Source organism: Schistocerca gregaria, chromosome 2, assembly GCF_023897955.1.
Source record: "Schistocerca gregaria isolate iqSchGreg1 chromosome 2, iqSchGreg1.2, whole genome shotgun sequence".
Lineage (NCBI taxonomy): Eukaryota > Metazoa > Arthropoda > Insecta > Orthoptera > Acrididae > Schistocerca > Schistocerca gregaria.
The window spans coordinates 181,294,339-181,315,948 of NC_064921.1; the positions used below are offsets into that span (position 1 = coordinate 181,294,339).

Below are 21,610 nucleotides of genomic sequence, written 5' to 3' on the forward strand. Positions count from 1 at the left end.
TAACCAATGTGATCATTTCGACATTTTTTAAAGATACCGACCTCGAACCCTGTAACGCACAGTCCATTGTAACAGCAATTAGGGAGACGCTTCAAGAATTCGAATTAGATCAAATCAAGCTGCAGGGTACAGGTGCAGACAATGCGAATGTAATGATAGGTGATAACAATAGTGTTGTATAATTAAATTTTCGTTGAGACACTTAATCTTTATCTATGCTAGTTATGGAAGCTGAGTGAATGAAAACTTGTGCCATAGGAGGGTCCTGAACCCAGGTCTCCTTACGTACAAGGCAGGAATGCTAACCATTACACCACCGCAACACCAGGCCCGAGAGTGCTACACGGACAACCAAAAGTCCAGTGCCCCCCCCCCCCCCCCCAACACAAACTTAATATCTTCAGCTATTTCCCCCCTAATAGTGACGATTTAGGGGAGAAATAAGCCGAAGATATGAAAGTTTGCGTTGGGGAGGACACTGTAGTTGGATAGTCTGTGCAGCGACTTTAAGTATAGCAGTGTTGTGATGTAACGGTCAGCATTTCTGCCTAGTAAACAAAGATACCTGCGTTCGAGTGACTGCTGTGGCACATTTATTCAACTTTCATCATTATCGTAGACAACAATAAGAATGTAGTGTGTGGACATATAAGGTGAGAATGTGGGTCTCGCGGGAGGCGTGCGCGAGATAGTCCCTGCAGTTGCGCTATCCTCGGTGGCTCAGAGTGATAGAGCGTCTGCCATGGGAGCAGCAGGTCCCGGGTTCGAGTCCTGGTCGGTGCACACATTTTCATCTGACCCCGTTGGTATACATCAACGCCCGTCAGCAGCTGAAGGTACTAATATATAATTCTAATTTCCTCCCGCATTTGGTTCTTATATAGCGTAATGCCATTCAATTCAAGTTGCAATTTCTGCTACAAGCGAAACACCGCCAAGAGATTCATCAATGCGGCAACAGTTGTATCGTGATATTCATCAGCCTGTCAATGAAGGAGCAAGAAGAACCCCTGAAAATTCCACATGTGTGATACTTGCCCAGAGAGCCTGTAGTAACTACAGACCAGTAGTAGAGTTTAGGACGCACTTCGAAATAGCACGAAACAAAGATAAGTGTCATACTGCAGAAATGCTTCAGGCAGTCTTTTCTGACGAATGCAGTTTGACGTATTTAATATTTTTAAAGTCGATTCTTTCCGATTTGTAAATGGTTGTTAATAAATATTTTGAATCCAGCACAGGGGATTCATGCAAACTGTTAATTGACCTCATTGTGCTAATAGCGTCATTAGTAAAACGTGTTGTTGTCCTCACGTATTCCGGGCAGAGAAAGTTAAATTGGACTTTGTGGAAAGAAAGTAGGTCCTAAAGCGTATCTAGGACATGAACTCGAAAAAAAAATATTGGTGTAATGAGAAAATTTCAATTACACCTAGAACAAGAACACATCCTATGTCAGAAACTCATCCAGTTTGTCTGCCAACTAATAATTCAGTTGTTGCAAGGACTTGAAGACAATATTAAATTTTAAGAGGAATTTCTCTTTTTTCAGTGTCCAAAGATCTTCGGGTCGTTAAGGAGCCATTCCAATTAATTTTGACCCTGGCACAATAACAAAAATTGATTTTCAATTGAAAAATTTAATTCTTATCAAATTGTCGGAAACCACAGACGCTACTGATTTCTAGCTCGAAGTGCTTAATGTAGAAATGGAAGTGACATCAACCAATTTCACGAATTGGTAACGTTTGCACTGCATGCGGAAGTGGAAAGACTTTATATCCAGGATGAACAATATTATTACTAAAGCGAAAGAAAGGATGAAATCTGAAACGATGGATTCGCTCTTGTGGATTCGAGCACGAATGAGAAGGAAGAAACAATGTTGCCAAACTTATGAACTACCAACGAAGTGCTGTAGCAGACACGAATTGTTACGGGCCTCGCGTGGTAGCCGCGCTGTCTGTGGCGCCATGCCACGGTTCGCGCGGCTTCCCTCGTCGGAGGTTCGAATCTTCCGTTGGGAATGTGTGTGTGTATGTATGTGGGGCTGTGTTTTGTCCTTAGCGTAAGTTAGATTAAGTAGTGTGTAATCCTAGGGACCGATGGCCTCAGCAGTTTTGTTCCACAGGAACTCACCAAAATACCGGTGAACCGTTACGGCATATGAAGCATGTACTTTATCCGCCACTACCTCTGCCTCTGACGATGACTTTCTTGTCGAGAAACGCGTTGACGAACTTGAGCTGTTCATTTTCTCTTAGATAAGTTCGCCGTGACACATTTCATAATACTATTCCAGCTTTAAACACAAGGGGTAAATTGAATTGGCTCATATTTTTCGCTACTGTACATACTCAATGCCTAAAAGAATAACTAGCTAATGATTTTGTTAAACCCACGAAAATAAAACCTAGTGATTTCTGGTGGTCTTGGATGAGCTTTTTAGTGGGAAATCCCATTTCACTGTTGGCAACACTGCGCCAGTGCCGCTCGAGTACATTCGAGTTGTATCCACTCAGCTAGTTTCCATCAGTCAACGAGCAAAGTAACTTCACGGTGGGAGCGAATTAACCATCTCTTCCGCGGTGCTGTAATAGTAACCTTCTGTTTTGCTATTCTACGAAAGCGGAAGCGGCAGACATGTTCTTCTGTTTCGGGATCGGCGGCGCACTAGACAAAACAATGGACGGAACAGGCACCGCCTCTTCACTGATTTAAAGATAGGGAAAGACGACAACACGAAAATATAACGCGGTAAACTGACTGGAGTTATGGGAATGTGTTTACCGTAAATTGTTAGCAGCAACCAGAAAAAAGTTGCATGTCTGTCGACGTCATCCGAACTGTGCCGGTTTTCTCCGCTAACGATAGCGCCAAGATTCTTTCAGTGAACAAACTGTACATATTGCGTAGAGATTAAGAAGGGTAGACACCCGACTGTCTAGATTCTAGGACCCAGGCACACTACATACCAATAATTCCGAAGTATACTGTCGTCAATCCAGCAATACACCTTACTCATATAGTGTGTCACGTTTAGAGCGTCTTTCTTTTTATGAAACTAATAAGCAAACTACTCCTGGCCGGCCGCGGTGGTCTCGCGGTTCTAGGCGCTCAGTCCGGAACCGCGGGACTGCTACGGTCGCAGGTTCAAATCCTGCCTCCGGCATGGACGTTTGTGATGTCCTTTGGTTAGTTAGGTTTAAGTAGTTCTAAGTTCTAGGGGACTGATGACCACATATGTTAAGTCCCATAGTGCTCAGAGCCATTTTCTACTCCTGTGCCCGATCGGGATACGAAACGGAACCTCGAGTTTCGAGAGTAATGCTGTTACCGCCAGAACTACAATATCCAGTCACGTCTCACAACCCGCTTCTCAGCTGCAAAGGGAAATGAAGGGTCGTGTTGGTAGCACCGTCGTCCCGGTGCCTCAGTATTACAGAAGAGATATCGTTAACAGAGTTCACTCCAGTGGTCTTACAATTGAAGCGTTGTTACGCGCTGCCCGTCTACACACCATTGTCATGGATAGAACAACAATTAGTCATTGACTGGCATTTTTGCATGATAATACTCTTCACACACTACCACTGTGACAACATTTAATCACAGTGCAACGTGTATGATTCTACACTGCAGCGGAATAAACCACTGGCCAATTCTACCTGATGTTTCATTTTCTCGTAAAAAAATTAACTAGTACACCGATTTTTGTAACTACATTGTCTCTTCCGCACATGATGACTCGTTTGTTCTTGCATCTTTTAAAGCCAATCATAAACACAAACAACTTTTTTTCAGAGTTTCCTTCCTAGCGTGAAGTTCAGTTCGGTGAACAAAAGCTGTGAAGTTTTCACAAAGCTGATATTTCTTTGTATTACTCATAATATAGCAAGAATTGATGCAAAGTAATATTTTTATCCATAGTGGCAGTGGGACATTTGTTATGTATGCTTTGCTTCTTTTTCTCTGAGACTGATGCTTCAATGGCACGCCATCATTACTTCTTCCTTCCGTCAATAAATTTAATGTTGGTCACAAAAAGTTGTCGCGACTGCCGTAAGGACAATTTTCGCGACCGTCCTCTGTGACACAGAAAAAAAAAAAAAAACTTTTAACTGGAACGTGGCTGTCACGTGACCAACGCTACAGCAGAGACTACAGTTCTCACTGTAGAGTAATACCTCTTCCGCTTTTAAATATTTGGTAAGCTGGCAATTGGTTACTATGTCATTCAATCCCCTCATCAGTTTGACATGTCATCTTGTGTAGTACATATCCTACTCTAAAGCTGCAATAATTATAACAGATTTATAATATTTCAAACATCTCTCTCTCTCTCTCTCTCTCTCTCTCTCTCTCTCTCTCTCTCTCTCTCATACAGGATGATTCCGCGATGATGTTATAAACTTTCAGGGGTGATTCAAAAGGGTAAATGTATGAGTTTGAGGTAAGAGACATGGTTTAGGACGGCCAAGTTCAAAATGGTTCAAATGGCTCTGAGCACTATGGAACTTAACATCTATGGTCATCAGTCCCCTAGAACTTAGAAATACTTAAACATAACTAACCTAAAGACATCACACAACCCCCAGTCATCACGAGGCAGAGAAAATCCCTGACCCCGCCGGGAATCGAACCGGGGAACACGGGCGTGGAAGGCGAGAACGCTACCGCACGACCACGAGTTGCGGACGACGGCCAAGTCGAAAGTTATAAGCGAAAAGCGTTCAGGTAACTGATACATGTATCGGTGCTATTGTTGTTAAGATTGTAGGATAAGTATCTTTCAGAGGTGGTAGTACAGAACAAAACAAAAAAAATGTACAGTAAAAACGGGCGCTAAAATACATACCATAAGAACTATGAGTACTTGCTCATCTTCCACACTGCGTAACGTATCTCTTGTACTGCAAGCTTTTTTTCTCCGATGTTTTTGGAGGAGGTAGTGTGGACCAAAACCAGTAAAAAAGGCAGGAAGTATAGCTTCTAAAATGCATACCTCAAAGGTTATGGCCACTTGTTCAGCAGAAGAGATGTGTTTCACAGTAGCGAAGATGAACGAGTGCTCTTAGCTCGTGAAGGTGTGCATTTTATAGCCAGTGTCTACTGGTCATCAATTTTTCTTGTTTTGGCCCACAATAGCACCTGTGAAAGTTGCCTACCCTTCAGTTCAAATGGTTCAAACGGCTCTGAGCAGTATGGGACTTAACAGCTATGGTCATCAGTCCCCTAGAACTTAGAACTACTTAAACCTAACTAACCTAAGGACATAACACAACACCCAGTCATCACGAGGCAGAGAAAATCCCTGACCCCGCTACCCTACAATAGTACCGGTACATCTACACCGCTTCAGTGGTATCAGAACGATTTTCGCTTATAACTTTTGACTTGATCGTCCTAGACCAGGTTCTCTTGCATCAAATTGATACATTTACCGTTTTCAATCATCCCTGAAAGTTTGTAACATTACGGAATCACCCTGTATAAATCACTTTATGTCATATTACGGAATAATCCTGTATAAATGACATGATGAAACATCTATATGGGGCATACATTGAAACAGCCAATTTTAATCCCACAGCAAGTACAGGTGGGACGAACAACCTCCACTGGCTAATGCACTTAGAACACATCAACGGAGGCTGTCCTCTGCAGAGTCTGTGCAAAGACAACTTTGCGAAATATTTCTCCCACTCCGATGGTCTGCCTGTAATTCTGAGTCTGAGCTGCAAATCTGATCCGCTGGCCTCCGGTATTAGGTTCAAAACTTTTACGTACACCGACAACTGGACGACACTTCAAAAATTTGTTACTTGATTTGTAAACCATCTAAAGTGAGAAACGCTAACTTTTCTTAGAGGCACGATGGATTGCGAGGAACGCATCACAGAAAACGACCGATGCCCACCAGGAGACACGCCCACATGTTAGCTTTACCTGGTAAACTGTTCTCCCGATGCACTAGCGTCGTCTCCCAGCTTCAGAATAACTTAAATGCACTCAGTGGTCTTCACTAGGATATGCAACACTTGAGCCAGCACCAGAAGTGCGAGAATCCTCGAATAACGCCAAAATAATTGGGAGGAAGAGCGCCAGCGAGACTTACCTACACGCTGCCGACGCAGATAGTGGCGCTCTGGGCTTGATAAAGCGTCCACGTCTTATCTGATAAGGCCTGCGTTAGTCGCCGCTGCTGGAACACTGAACTTCCAGGTAAACGCTCGTTTTCATCACAGACAGCGTCACCCAAGCTGACGCTAATGGCCTACTTGCTTGTTCGACAATGCCGCCTCTTTCCAACAATTGGAGTCTTTATTGCAGCCGTGGTTACAGTCATTTCCTGTTAGATTAAAACCCATGTCTCCGTATCAGTGATTCCCAAAGTAGTCTATATCGATCCCAAGTGACCGACTCCAACCTGTACGGGACCCATGTTAGCAGAGAAAAAAAAAATGAAGAGAGAAGTTCGCATTAGATGTACATGGGGGTCCACGAGAGTGGATCACATTTAGACAGGTCACAATCACAATTCCAAAACCTTCTCACAGAGCTGAAACTTGCTCCTGTGTACATTACTGTTCGTCTCAATTGGCTGTGAGAGAGGGTGGAACAGCTCTTTATTTCCGCTCTTCTGCTCGCAACGTTCAGCGACATGATTAATTATTTTTCTGTCTCCACTCCGTAAAGAATTACTTATTTTCCTTCTACAAGGGATGGAAAAAGTATCTGGCGCTGCCGGCGATCAGCTAGGAACCACATCGTCACATCAAGAGATGTGTTAATTTGCAACACAAGACGGTACAAAACTCACTTCGCACTGGTTACATCCGCAAGGTTTTGTGTTAACATAGCTGAGACTGGCAGCGGCCGAATGCAAAACATGAGTAGGTGGGAGTTCGATCGACTTCTCTTGATCCGGAACTAGAAAGCCCTCGTTTGTTGCCATGTGAACAGAATATAGTTAGGTACCACACAAGATAAACAGAATCAGTCTCATGTTGTTTGGGAGTGCCGGAGAAATGTAAGTAATTTTTTTTATCAAAGAAAACGCACCGATCGTGACTTGAGATTGAGAGGGTTCATTTTGATAGCTATGTCTTATCATATTTATTTAAATAGCCTAATTTTTGTCCATAGATGATCCATTCTGTAGATAGTTGGGTTGTTTTCGGAGAGGAGACCAAACAGCGAGGTCATCGGTCTCATCGGATTAGGAAAGGATGGGAAAGCAAGTCGGCCGTGCCCTTTCGAAGGAACCATCCCGGCATTTGCCTGAAGCGTTTTAGGGAAATCACAGAAAACCTAAATCAGGATGGCCGGACGCGGGATTGAACCGTCGTCCTCCCGAATGCGAGTCCAGTGTGCTAACCACTGCGCCACCTCGCTCTGTGTAGATAGTATAGTGTTGGTTATTTGAAGTTTGTCTTCATTCGCCGCGAGGAGTGGCCGTGCGGTTTGAGGCACCGTGTCACGGATTGCGCGGCCTCCCCCGCCGGAGGTTCGAGTCCTCCCTCGGCCACGGGTGTGTGTGTTGTTCTTAACATAAGTTAGTTTAAGCAGTGTGTAAGTCTAGGGACCGATGGCCTTAGCAATTTGGTCCCTTGGCAATTCTCACATTTTTGTCTTCATTCCATCATTGTCAGGCAAACGATTACCTTTGTGCCTTTTATGCAGCGGAGTGTTAAGTAATGACGCCATGAATCCATCCAAGCTGGAGGATCAAGTCTTGCAATACCTCGCCACTTGTAGAAAAATCTGCAAAACAGCATACTACTGGGAACGGGAAATTTTGCCAGCGTTAGTTACCTATGAGATTGGACGTGGTAATTTGATGTTAGCCTTTAAGGTAAGAATGACGCCATTTTCAGTACTTACCTTTGTTTGAACGAGGTCATGTTATAAGCCTACGAGATTCTGGATGTTCCCTCGGCGATACTGCAGAGTCCTGCCAGGGATCAAAAATGGCTCTGAGCCCTATGGGACTTAACATCTGAGGTCATCAGTCCCCTAGAACTACTTAAACCTAACTAACCTAAGGACATCACACACATCCATGCCCGAGGCAGGATTCGAACCTGCTACCGTAGTGGTCGCGCTGTTCCAGGATGAAGCGCCTAGAACCGCTCGGCCGCCCCGGCCGGCTGTCAGGGATCTAGCCACTGTAATGACTGCTGGCAGCGGTCTTCACTGGAATGTATGGTCACAAGAAGACCGGGCTCCGGACGGCCACATGGCACTACCGAGAACGAAGATCGTGTTTGCCGTATGGCTCCGGTGCATTGTACTACGTCTGCAGCAGCAATGTGGACAGCAGTTGACACCATAGTGACACAACGAATTGTTGCAAATCGGTTATTTCAAAGTCATCTCTGCCACACGCCCTTATGACGTGCATTGGGCTCACTCCAAACCACTGCTAATCGCGACTTCAGTGGTGTCAAGCGAGAGGTAATTGGATGGCAGGGTGGAGGTCTATTGTGATTTCTGACGAGAGCCGGTTCTGCCTGGGTGCCTTGTGTTGCTTTGTGATGGCCATGTGTTGGTTAGAAGGAGGTTGACGGCCTACAATCAAGCTGTCTGCGCCATTTGTTAATATTGAAATCCAATCCACCTCTTCAACTGAAATTAAGAAAATAATAAATTCACTCAAAACTAAAAGCTAACATGGAATTGATGGCATTTCCAACAGAATACTAAAAATCTTGTTCCCAACAAATAGGTAGGATTCTCAGCCACATATGTAGTAGCTAATTGAAACAGGGAATTTTTACAGATAGACTGAAATATGCTATTGTTTAACCACTGCATAAAAAAGGGGATAGATCTGATGCTATCAGCTACCGCCCAATCTCACTTCTGACAGCTTTATCCAAAATTATTGAAAAGGTAATGTATTCAAGAGCAGCATCACATATTTGTAAAAATGAAGTACTAACAAAATTGGTTTTCAGAAAGGCTTTTCAACAGAAAATGCTGTATATGCTTTCACTGATTAAATATTAAATGCAATGAATAACCAAACATCACCCACTGGGATATTTTGTGATCTCTCAAAGGCTTTTGATTGTGTGAAGCATGAAATTCTTCTAGATAAGCTTAAGTATTGTGGTATGAGTGGGACAGTGCACAAATGGTTTAATTCATACTTAACTGGAAGAATGCAGAGCTTGAAATTAACAGTACAGATGGTCTACAAAAACCTGCAGAGTCCTCTAACTGGGGAGGTATCAAGAATCTCCTACAGGGTTCAGTCTTGGGTCCCTTATTGTTCTTAATATATATTAATGACTTGCCACTCTATATTCATGAAGATGCAAAGTTAGTTCTTTTTGCTGATGATACAAGTATAGTAATCACACCCAAGAAGCAAGAATCAACTGAGGAAATTGCAAATAATGTCTTACAGAAAATTATTAAGTGGTTCTCTGCAAATGGACTCTCACTAAATTTTGAGAAAACACAGTTTATACAATTCTGTACAGTAAATGTCGTAACACCTTTGATAAATATAGACTATGAACGGAAATCTGTTGCTAAGGTAGAATACTCAAAATTTCTGGGTGTGTGCATTGATGAGGAATTGGAAGAAACACATCGATGATCTGCTGAAACGGTTAGGTTCAGCTACTTATGCTATTAGGATTATTGCAAAATTTTGGCGATAAACATGTCAGTAACTTAGCCTACTATGCCTGTTTTCATTCGTTGCTTTTATATGGCATCATATTTTGGGGCAATTCGTCATTAAGAGAGAAAGTATACATTGCACAAAAGCGTGTAATCAGAATAATAGCTGGAGCCCATCCAAGATCACCTTACAGATATTTATTTAAGGAACTCGGGGATATTCACAGTACCTTCGCAATGCATATATTCAGTTATGAAATTTGTCATTAATAACCCATCGCAATTCAAAAATAACAGCGAAGTGCATGGCTACAACACTAGAAGAAAGGATGATATTCTCTATTCTGGATTAAATCTCACTTTGGCACAGAAAGGGGTAAATTATGTTGCCACAAAAATCTTTGGTCATTTGCCAAATAGTATTAAAAGTCTGACAGATAGCCAACCAACATTTAAAAGCAAATTAAAAGAATTTCTGAATGACAACTCCTTCTACTCAATTAATGAATTCTTAGATATGAAGTAGTAACTGTAAAAAAAAGAATTAATTAATTATTTTGTGTAAATAAAACTTATGTTAAAGTGACACGTTTCACATCATTACGAAATGTCGTATTCATGATCTACGGAACAAGGATTAGTGTAGGTGTGTAAGCTGGTGTTACGGTCTGGCGTGCCATTTAGTATGAACTTAAATATTTTCAACGTTTCGCGGCCCTGTCAGCAACTGTATGAATATTAATTTTAAATTTAAAAACCAACGGTCTCAGTTGCATAGTTTACCTAGATTTACCTAGGTTTCAGTCGGGATAACCCAACCTTCTTCAGAATAAAAGTAACTACCGCTTGTCCATAGTGGACATCGCCAAGCTAAACTACAAATCCATAAATTAACGTCAGACTAAAAACTTATTTGAAACTGCCTCGGCACCACTTCGCGACCGCGATGCGGCAGCCACGAGTGCTGTAAGTAAATCTAGGTAAACTATGCAACTGACGCTGTTGGTTTTTAAAATTAAAATTAATATTATTTTAGTGTGACACCATTGGCACTCTCGTGGTTGTCCCAGGCATCCTGACTACAAATCTGTACATCAGTCTGGCGATTCGACCTGTTATGCTGTTCTACATCTACATCTACATCCATACTCCGCAAGCCACCTGACGGTGTGTGGCGGAGAGTACGCTGTGTACCTCTATCGGTTCTCCCTTCTATTCCAGTCTCGTATTGTACGTGGAAAGAAGGATTGTCGGTATGTTTCTGTGTGGGCTCTAATCTCTCTGATTTTATCCTCATGTTCTCTTCGCGAGATATACGTAGGAGGGAGCAATATACTGCTTGACTCTTCGGTGAAGGTATGTTCTCGGAGCTTTAACAAAAGCCCGTACCGAGCTACTGAGCGTCTCTCCTGCAGAGTCGTCCACTGGAGTTTATCTATCATCTCCGTAACGCTTTCGCGATTACTAAATGATCCTGTAATGAAGCGCGCTGTTCTCCGTTGGATCTTCTCTATCTCTTCTATCAACCCTATCTGGTGCGGATCCCACACTGCTGAGCAGTATTCAAGCAGTGGGCGAACAAGCGTACTGTAACCTACTTCCTTTGTTGTCGGATTGCATTTCCTTAGGATTCTTCCAATGAATCTCAGTCTGGCATCTGCTTTACCGACGATCAACTTTATATGATCATTCCATGTTATTCAGTAATAGTACTTCAGAGGGTATTTTCCAACAGGATAACGCTCGCCCACATACCACTGTTGAAACTCAACATGCTCTACAGAATGTTGAAATATTGTCTTCGCCTGCTCGATCACTAATTCTGTCTCCAATCGAGCACATATGGGACATCATCAGACGACAATGCCAGCGTCATCCATTGACCGACCAAGTACAACTAGAACTCCTTCCCACAAACTGACATCCGGCGCCTGTACGACACAATGCATGCACGTTTGCACTCTTGTATTCAACATTCTGGCTGTTACATCGGTTATTATTATGCAACCATGTCACATTTGGAATGGCTTATCTTGCACCAACATTAATCTGCTATCTTGCAATATTTATCACTTAAATATGTTTCCTAGACAAATGTTTTTCCGAAATTTTATTACCTACATTATTTTTTAATATTGCTATTTTTTCGCGTTAGTGTATATTATAGACAGTTGAAACCTGTTTGGTATGCTAGACTTTTGCGCCAAGCCTGAACTTCTCTCTGTTGCAGTCGGAACTAGTAATTCGCGTTCTGTGGACTAAGAAACTGGAGGTTGATCTTGAGCACATTTTAATATAACATGACCTGCCATATTCGTGGTATGTTCCGTGAATAACAACTTTCTGTCGTCATTATTGAAATGGTACTTTTCAGTTGCTTGTATGAAGGCCTGAGCAAGTAAATGGGATTACGAGCTGGCAGATAACATTCTAGTCAGACAAAAGCGTATGTTCCGTGGCTCAGAGGAGCCTATTTGCTTTCAACAACAAATCCGACATTGATTCATTACCTCCAGATTATACAGTAGTCGCAAAGGGATCTGTGCGGGTGCTAGCCGCACACTTTTAGGTTGGCGCTTTCTGCTTGGTGAAATTCTGTTGACTTCTCGCCAGTACGGAATGTTTACGCTCGTTGCCAACCTTTGCTATGTAAGGAAATTGTGTGCCTTAGCAGCGAAGTATCCATTGTGAAAACAGCGTTGATTCATTTGCGGTTTGTGCGTAGTGGTTGTTGTCATTATTATGCGGAATAATGAGCGAAGAGGCTGTACGTGGTCCTTCTAGCAGCTGACCATCGACACTCATGCCACTTCTGTGAGCAGTAACCCATTACACATTCGTATCTTTTATAAGCTATTATTATCTCGATGCCCTGGCAGATGGAGTCGGGAATTTCCCCAGCAGCAAATGTGCTACGAGCCGATCGCAAGCTTACGCTCCCAGCATCCTCCACAGAAGGGCCTCTTTAAAATCTGCAATTTCTACTTAAGTCATCTAGAACGAGTCTGTACGATTAATAATGTAATTCCCTGTGGATCAATGGTTTAACTAACCAACGAATCTTACCATCTGTAAACACGAGGAACTCGGAAACATGGGAACAAGCGCCACCTGCCGAGGAAAAGGAGGCAGTCATCAAGAAGTTGAAGAATAGTATGGTCCCTGGAAGGGATCTATTGCAAGCAGAACTGGTAAAAATGTGGCAAAGGAATTTGTCAAAAATTTCCACGAGCTTGTAATTAGGTTCTGAACAGATGAAAGTATCCTTGATGAATGGAACATAGGTATCATATGTCCAACACACAAGAAAGGCGGTATAATGGTGCGCTCTGACTGTAGGGGAATCGCCTCTTACCTATTGCGTATAAAATTTCTCCAACGTCGTCTTTAGTACGCTTGCATCCTATATTGAAAACGCGATTAATAACAATCAATGTGGATTCCGTCAAGGAAGATCGACAAGATATACACAATAAGGCACATACTAGGAAAATATAAGGAATTTGGGACTGATACACAGTTACACATCACCTCCATACAACTTTCGGATGGGAGTACGACAGTATTGACTTAAGGGAGCTGTATATAGGAATGAAAGACTTAGAGGTTCTTAATAAATTGGTCGCCTTGGTGAAAGCTACGATGGAAAACAGACGCCGGTCGTTCTGACTGAGCGGTTCTAGGCGCTTCAGTCCGGAACCGCTTTGCTGCTACAGTCGCAGGTTTGAATCCTTCCTCGGGCATGGATGTGTGTGATGTCCTTAGGTAAATTAGGTTTAAGTAGTTCTATGTATAGGGGACTGATGACCTCAGCTGTTAAGTCCCATAAGGCTTAGAGCCATATGAACCATTTTGGAAACAGCCGGAGTCAAGTTAAAATACGGGACATGTTATCAAGCCCTGTGAACTCAAAAATGAAGTAAACAGGGAGTTGCATTATTATGCCGTTTAATGCCGTTTAATACAGCCTTGGTAAAGGTTAGAAGAGATGCAGGCATCAACACAGGGAGGACTATACAATGCCAATCAGTTCACGTGTTGGTGTAAGTAGATGGTGTAATGGTAAGAACGCCGAGACCAATGAAAGAAGTCTGTACAAGTAGTGAAAGAGCTGCTACAAAGATGAAGCTACAGATGAATGACGGGAAAAAACTTAGTACTTGCTTGTAACTGAGAAATTGATGCATGTAATTTTGATGTCGTGTGTAGTCTCACTTATCTTGAGTTGCACGCCAGCAAGTGCTACCTCAGCTTCAGAAAACATCTGAAATCTGCTCTTGCGTTCAGAAAAACTAAAGCTACGCTGTCTACAGTTTAGTGAGCCTGGTACTAACATTTGGTGGTGGAACTTGGAGATTAACTAAAGTCGATGAAAAGCAACATGCGTATTTGAAATAAAGGTCTTGAGACAAATTCTTGGGCCAGTGGAAGGAAATGGTGTCTGGAGGAGGAGATTAGACTATGAATTATTCATGTGATGAAACATATATTGTCAGATACATTAAGATTAAAAGACTGGAATGGGCAGGACATGTGCTGAGAGCTAACGACGCAATGATTAAGGATATGTTCACGCAGTGCCTGAAGGAACCAGGAGAGCTGGACATCCGAAATGGGAGGAAGATGTCAGAGAGGACACAAGAAAGTGGAATCCAGAAATGGAGAAATTCTGCAATAAACAGGTAAGAATGGAATAATTTTCTACAGAAGACCAAGGCTCAGAACGGACTGTCGTGCCAATGATGATGATGATGATTATGATGGCAGATGAATAGAAATTAAATATTAAGGCCTCAGAAAGAAAAATGGAAGAATTTCGTCCTTAAAAATGTATTTGAATATATGATACATCTCCAATTTCATTGATCCAAGTACGTTATTTTTCGTGACGCTTTCACTTTGAAGTACCAGAAATCATTTCCTAAAGGCGCCGGAGCATAATTTACGAGGACTCGACAATACAATCAAGAATAGTGGGAAACCTAAAAAGTATCGGTGCCTATCCCTTTTTCCCTACAACAAAGAAGAAAGTGACATATTAGTTGTTACACTTTTTGCAAACAACCGAAATGTCCTTGGAGTTACATTTACTAAAAGTCAAGTTTATTCCACATACTGAATGCAAGGTGTTAAGTCCATATGAAACCCGTGTACAAAATTACAAATCTAACGGTGTTCGTGCCAGCGTTGTAATGACATTTATCATTCTCAGGGCCCTTACGGGCAAACCTTACGCCACGCCATAGTCCATGTCTTCTGGAGTCAATGTATGTTGGCGCCAAAAATTCTGTTCAACACATATGAACTCTATGGCTCTCTACGCGGCAAGAAAATCGAGAAACCTTTATCCAAGAACGTATTTTGGGTAGATGAAGACAATGACCAATGTACTGCAAAAGAAATAAACAGAAGAGTAAAAATGGCATAGGGTGGTTTTGGGGTTTCAAAACTAAGCTCCAACTGTATATGAAACGAAAATTTTAAATCAGTATATACTACCAATTTTGTCTTACGGACTATAAACGTAATAACTGTTATAATTGACAACATTTTTCACTTAAACTGTTATTAAACGTATTTACGATAGCTATTTCGGCAAGATGCATGTGAAACTTGTAAACGTGATATAAGTGAGGGCAGTGTGATCCTAAGAGGGATTCGGGTATGTATTTATTGACGCATATATGGTTGGATCTTCCGCTGGCCGATTCGTCAGAATATGAATATACGTTGACCCACTTCACGCACTTCATAGTGTGGGGGGAGTGGTATAAAACTCAAAAAATACACTTTGGTTGTCACAAAACATTTTCAGAGGAGAATAATTCCTAAGACTGGACTGGACATTTAATAATTTTTGTTGTTACAGCAGTAACATGAGAATGTTTGTAACTTTTCTGTAGCAGTATTAAGTATTCGGAGCCAAGCGTTTCCTGATATTAACATTTGTTTTGATTTCCCTGCTCATTGAAGGTTGAAAAACATTGTCTTCGTACACTTCATTGTCTTCCTGTCAGTAATTCTTTTGTGTCTGTCGCAGATTGTCATACTGATAAGTGTCACACTCGCACCATAGGCGCACAACAGAAATGAGTGTTTACTTGAATTTATTGCTTATTTACTGTGCATTGATTTAACCCAGTAATGTACACGAGGGTCACTTTCACCCAGTATGTTATTTTTGATGTAGTGACTGTTCATACTTTCCGTGAAAGCTTCAGCACTTCGATGTCAGTTACTTTGCGCTGATCGTTTTTTTTATGTGCCACACATCGTTCCGCTTGTCGTAGCTCCTGATGCTATGGTAGTTTTTCCTTTTGTATCATATGAGTAAAACTCTTATTTTGTTAACAGCAAGACTATCTTACTCAGTAACGACCCACAAAATTAAAAAAAAAAAGATGTTAATCAAGGAAACTCTGCGTCTTAATGCAAAGTCAGTGCTAATGAACAGAAGCTTAAAACTAACGAAAACAACATTTAAAGATTAACGTTTCCACTTTGCAACTATCTACACTTCATATATTTTAGAATAAATAAACCCACTGATGGTGACGAGTTATCGCCGAAAAAGGTTGGATGAATAAACGAAATATTTTACGTTGGGACTTAAGAGGTGCTTTCAACGGCATTTTAACGCACGTTGGGCTCCTTGCAAGAAAACCATTCACAGGCTGTATACCCAATTTGTATAGGAAGGATCAATACTGGAAGTGAAGCGACCTCGACCGAAGCCTGTTTGTTCGCCAGAGAATACTGAAGCAGTGCGAGTTGCTCTACAGAGCAGCACCAGCAAACAGTACAGAAACGCAGCAATGGAACTGCGCATATCCAGGCGCTTGGCTCAACCGATTCTTGAAAGTCACCACCTCTGCTCAGAAGCTCAATGCCGACGACAGGCGAGAGAATAGTGTTTGACCGTTGGGTGGAGTAAAGAGAACAAACTCTCAACGACGTTTGGTTTTCAGACGATGCGTATTTTTATTTGGACGGTGTGGTTAACAAACAGGTAGGCTTTTGGCCTACTGAAAATCCGCAAGCGCATCATGAGCTGTAGCACCATGTACAGTGTGGATCGCAATTTCCAGTCACGGACTTATTGGACCTTTTTTCTCTGAAGGAACTGTGAACATAGAGCTTTATTTGAGAATGCTCCGCAATGACCTCTTTCCACAGCCTTTTTCTACTGTGTTGCCCTTCAATACGCAGTGGTGGTTCATGGAAGATGGAGCAAGGCCACATACTGCAAACATTGTGCCGGATTTCTTACAGGAGCGTTTCAACATACTCGTCATGTTACTCAGATTTCCAGGTAGTTTCAACGACGGATAATTTGAGCGCCCCACCCTCCCCAATAGTCAAGAGCTCAAGCCATAAAGCGAAATAATATTCCCAAACGTCTACATGAGTTCATGGAGCTCAGACTCCTCATTCATCAAGCTTTCACTGAAATCACGGAAGACATGTGCTGTAGTGTTGTCGCTTGTAAGGTGGCACATTTTAGCACCTTACATGATATTTATTCAGACAAATACCACGCGGACGGAGATAGCCATTTGACAGAACGATACTAGTATCAACATATCACGGTTAATACTGGTACATTAGATTTTTAGAACTGTGCATTTTATCACTGGGAAGGCGGCTTAGAAGGACACAGGAAAGAGTTGTTTGTGATGACCAAGCGAGGTGGGCGGCAGCTGGCCGATGCTTCACACGGTGGCTGCTTTGTCGGTTGAGTGGCGCTTGTGACCATAGGGGCTATTAGGGGAGCCTGAGACCTCAGAGGTGGAAGAAGAGAAAGAGGACGTACCTGCGAGACAGAGAGGGACTGTTTCCCGCCGTTGTGGCTAACTGGACGCAAATACGGCGCGCCCATGAAAGGTGGGAGATCCGCGCGAAATTTTAGAGTCCTGACTGGCCGAAAAGCGTAGGAGTACGTGTGAGAGGAACGGCAAAGTTTGGCGGCGACAAGATCGGGACTCTGTTGTTGGCGGTGGTGCGAGCAGGACGCTGAGGATCTGCTCAGCGAGAGCTCTTACAGGGGAAAGGTTGGTGCCTGGGACGACTGTCGTGATCTACGTGCGGAATTATGGTGATATTAGAGCAAACAGCTGGCAAAGTAGGGCATTGTAATTGAAAGTGCGTACGCGTTCCGCTAGCTCTTTGCTTCAGCTCTCTGATTCTGTATCCGACTAGGTGGAACTTCAGTAAAACCACTTGCGTGGCCAGTATTATTAACCTAAGTAAGTTAGGGAAAGGGACAATTAGGGATCGAGTCTCCATCGAGCCAATGGTAGGAAAGTTAGTTTAGGGAATTAATTTGATTGTAATGTTTTAGATTAGGAACATTGCTCATCCTGTTTCTTAATGAATAAATGTAAGATTTAATAACAGACCATAATCAAAGCATTATCACTTCCGTAGGTAGCAAACTACTGATGGAGTAGGAGTTTTATTAATAAACTAAATTATCGTATTAATTCGATGCACACGAGACTGGGGGTATATTCGCGCATTTAAACAGAGCCGTGGTCAAACAGCAGTAATGAAAGAAGAAGTTTCATATTCGTTATACCCCCTTGCGTTGCACCCTAACATCGATGTTCGAGTGGTTTACGGTTGGAATCAAAATGGTAGAAACCCTGAACACGTACTGAGTTAGAACAATTTTTCACAGAGTATTTCCCGTGATAGCATGTGTTCCTTTGAGTTTGTCCTGACAGCACAGTGTTTATTCAAAAACAAAATGGTATCACATTTCGCGCGCTACACTGTTAATGGAGAGACAATTGTTGTCTTCGGACCGTACACAAGTCTGTACAACCACTGCAACCCGGATACACGTGAATCTACTTACAGTACTCAATCAAGCCTTGGTCTCCTTCTACAAGCGTTACCATCCCCCTGGCCGGCCTGGGTGACCGAGCGGTTCTAGGTGCTATAGTCTGGAACCGCGCGACTGCTACGCTCGTAGGGTCGAATCCTGCCTCGGGCATGGATGTGTATGATGTCCTTAGGTTAGTTAGGTTTATGTATTTCTAGGGGACTGATGACCTCAGAAGTTAAGTCCCACAGTGCTCAGAGCCATTTGAACCATTTTGAACCCTCCCCCTCTTCCGCAAGTTACAGAACTGACTGTTCGTTGATGTCTCAGGATATGTCCTGTCAATTGATCTCTTCTTTTGGTCAAGTCAGGTTGTGCCGTAAATTTCTTTTTTTACCCAGTTCGGTTCAGTTGCATCATATTAGTTATTTCTGTCTACCAAATCTTCAGCGTTCTTCTGTAGCTCTAATTTCAAAAGCTTGTGTTCTCTGCTCGTCCGACCTGTTTACTATCTGCCTTTTACTTCAGTACGAGGCTACATTCCAGACAAAATACCACCAGAAAAGACTTCCTAACATTTATATTTATATTCAGTGTTAAGAAATTCCTCTTTTTCAGAAACGCTTTTCTTGCTATTGCCAGTCTCAATTTTATATCGTCTCTACTTCGGCCATCATGCTGAGTTATTTGTCTACCTAAACAGCAAAACTCATCCACCCCTTTCAGTGTCTCATTTTCTAATACGATTTCTTTAGCAACGTTCGGTTTACTTCGACTGTATTCACGATTGGTTTTCCTTTTGTTGGCGTTCGTGTTTAAACCTCTTTTCAAGACATTCATTCCGTTCAATTGCTCTTCCAAGTCTCCAAGTCCTTTGCTGACTCTCACAGAACTGCAGTGTCGTTGACATAGCTCGAAGTATTTATTTTGTCTTCCTGACTGTAATTCCCTTTCGAAACCTCTCACTGGTTTCCTTCATAGCTTGGTACAAGTACAGACTGAATAACACCGTGGATAAGCTACAACATTGTCTCAATTCCCTTTTAACTATGGCTTCCTTTTCATTTCTTTTCCTTTACTGAGTTTCGATCCCACTGAAGGGGGCATGCTGGCAGCAGCTTAGTACGCCGCTCTTCAGCCTACAGAATTTTTAAAACATAAGAAGAAGATAATAAACAATAAAAGCAAGCGATAAAAACGCTGACTTAAATGGTAAAATGGCGGAAAAATTGTCGAAGTTAAAACATAAAACAATGGGTTGGCAATGCTAATAAAATACACTGGAAGCAGACAGGTAATATAGTAGACAGACAATTTTTAAAAAAACATGGCGACAGTATGGATTCTGTTCGCAATAGATATAAAAATCACACCTATCGACACTATGATTTCCGTTCGCAACACTTCGGAAAAGACGCACAACACTTAACACTCACGTGAAACACTGCACAAAAAAGTTGGCACGAAGATGACACACCACAGTCAAGGGCAGATGGGGGGGACCTGCACAGATGAGGGGGGAAAGAAAAGGGGGGAGAGAGGAGAAACTAAGTGGGGGGGACCGACAGAGGGAGAGGTCACGTAAGGGGGGGGGGGGCAGACATGAGAGGAAGTGGGGAAAGGCAGAGGAGGGGAATGCAAAAGGACTCAGGGAAAAGAAGGGAGGCAGAGAGAGGCCAGGCGGAGGAAAAACAGGATGATGGGAGAGGGGGGGGACAGGGAGCCAGGGAAAAGGACAGAGGAAGGCAGGGGAAGGTGAGGATCAGAGTTGATAGGAGGATTAAAAGGAGGGAGAGAGGCATATTCTGGGATGGGGAGTCGACAGAAGCCAGTTGGGGAAAGGAGATGAAGGGTGTAGAGGTGGAGGGTGGGGGGGGGGGGGACACAATGGTGAAGACACAGTACAGGGTGGGGGTTAGAGAGGAGAAGAGCAACCAGGGGATGAGGGGGATCAAGGCAGCAGGAGGTGTAGAGGACGCGGATATGTTTGAGGAATAGGAGCAGATGGGGGAAAGGAAGCAGGTTGTAGAGGATCCACATGGGGGATGGGAGCCGTATATGGAAGGCGAGGCGGAGTGCATGGCACTCGAGGATCTGGAGGGACTTATAGAATTTGGGGGAGGGGGAGGGGGTAAATATTTAGGCGGGACTAGCATAACAGAGGATGGGACAGATTAAGGATTTGTAGGTGTGGTACCCGTGGTCTAGGGGTAGCGTCTTTGATTCATAATCAAAAACGTCTTTGGTCCCGGGTTCGATCCCCGCCACTCCCTAGAATTTTGATAAATAATCAGCATTGGCGGCAGAAGACTTCTGGCATAAGAAGTCAAAGAGGGTGGAGGAGCGGATAGAGGTTCAGGGAACTTTCTTGTCCTAGGGGTGGGAAATTGCCGCTAAAGGCGGATGAATCAGCAATGATCAACGACATGAGGATGCAGAAGGCAATGGAAACGACTGCATTAAAGACACGTAACGTGTATCCACAGGACATGAAGAAGTGTCATGATGATCTCTCCATTGGCAAAAGATTCCGGAATAGTCCCCCATTCGGATCTCCGGGAGGGGACTGCCAAGGGGGAGGTTACCATGAGAAAAAGATTGAACAATCAACGAAATGATAATGTTCTACGAGTCGGGGCGTGGAATGTCAGAAGCTTGAATGTAGTAGGGTAACTAGAAAAACTGAAAAGGCAAATGCAAAGGCTCAATCTAGATATAGTAGGGGTCAGTGAAGTAAAGTGGAAGGAAGACAAGGATTTCTGGTGAGATGAGTATCGGATAATATCAACAGCAGCAGAAAATGGTATAACAAGTGTAGGATTCGTTATGAATAGGAAGGTAGGGCAGAGGGTGTGTTACTGTGAACAGTTCAGTGACTGGGTTGTTCTAATCAGAACCGACAGCAGACCAACACCGACAACGATAGTTCACGTATACATGCCGACGTCGCAAGCTGAAGATGAACAGATAGAGAAAGTGTATGAGGTAATGCAGTATGTAAAGGGGGACGAAAATCTAATAGTCATGGGCGACTGGAATGCAGTTGTAGGGGAAGGAGTAGAAGAAAAGGTTACAGGAGAATATGGGCTTGGGACAAGGAATGAAGGAGGAGAAAGACTAATTGAGTTCTGTAACAAGTTTCAG

The 21,610-nt window shown here is 42.9% G+C and overlaps 1 protein-coding gene across 2 annotated transcripts in view; it reads right to left on the bottom strand.

Moving 5' to 3' along the window:
- The window catches only part of LOC126336641 (uncharacterized), a 184,822-nt gene extending 178,671 nt beyond the window's left edge, over positions 1–6,151 (bottom strand). Inside the window, exon 1 of one of the 2 annotated variants that reach the window (XM_050000562.1) lies at positions 6,119–6,151. The gene's annotated coding sequence lies outside the window, so the exon portion shown is untranslated. Of the gene's footprint in view, positions 1–5,949 lie in introns of both variants that reach the window. The other variant, XM_050000564.1, reaches the window with a different exon arrangement.
- Positions 6,152–21,610: the final 15,459 nt, after the last annotated feature.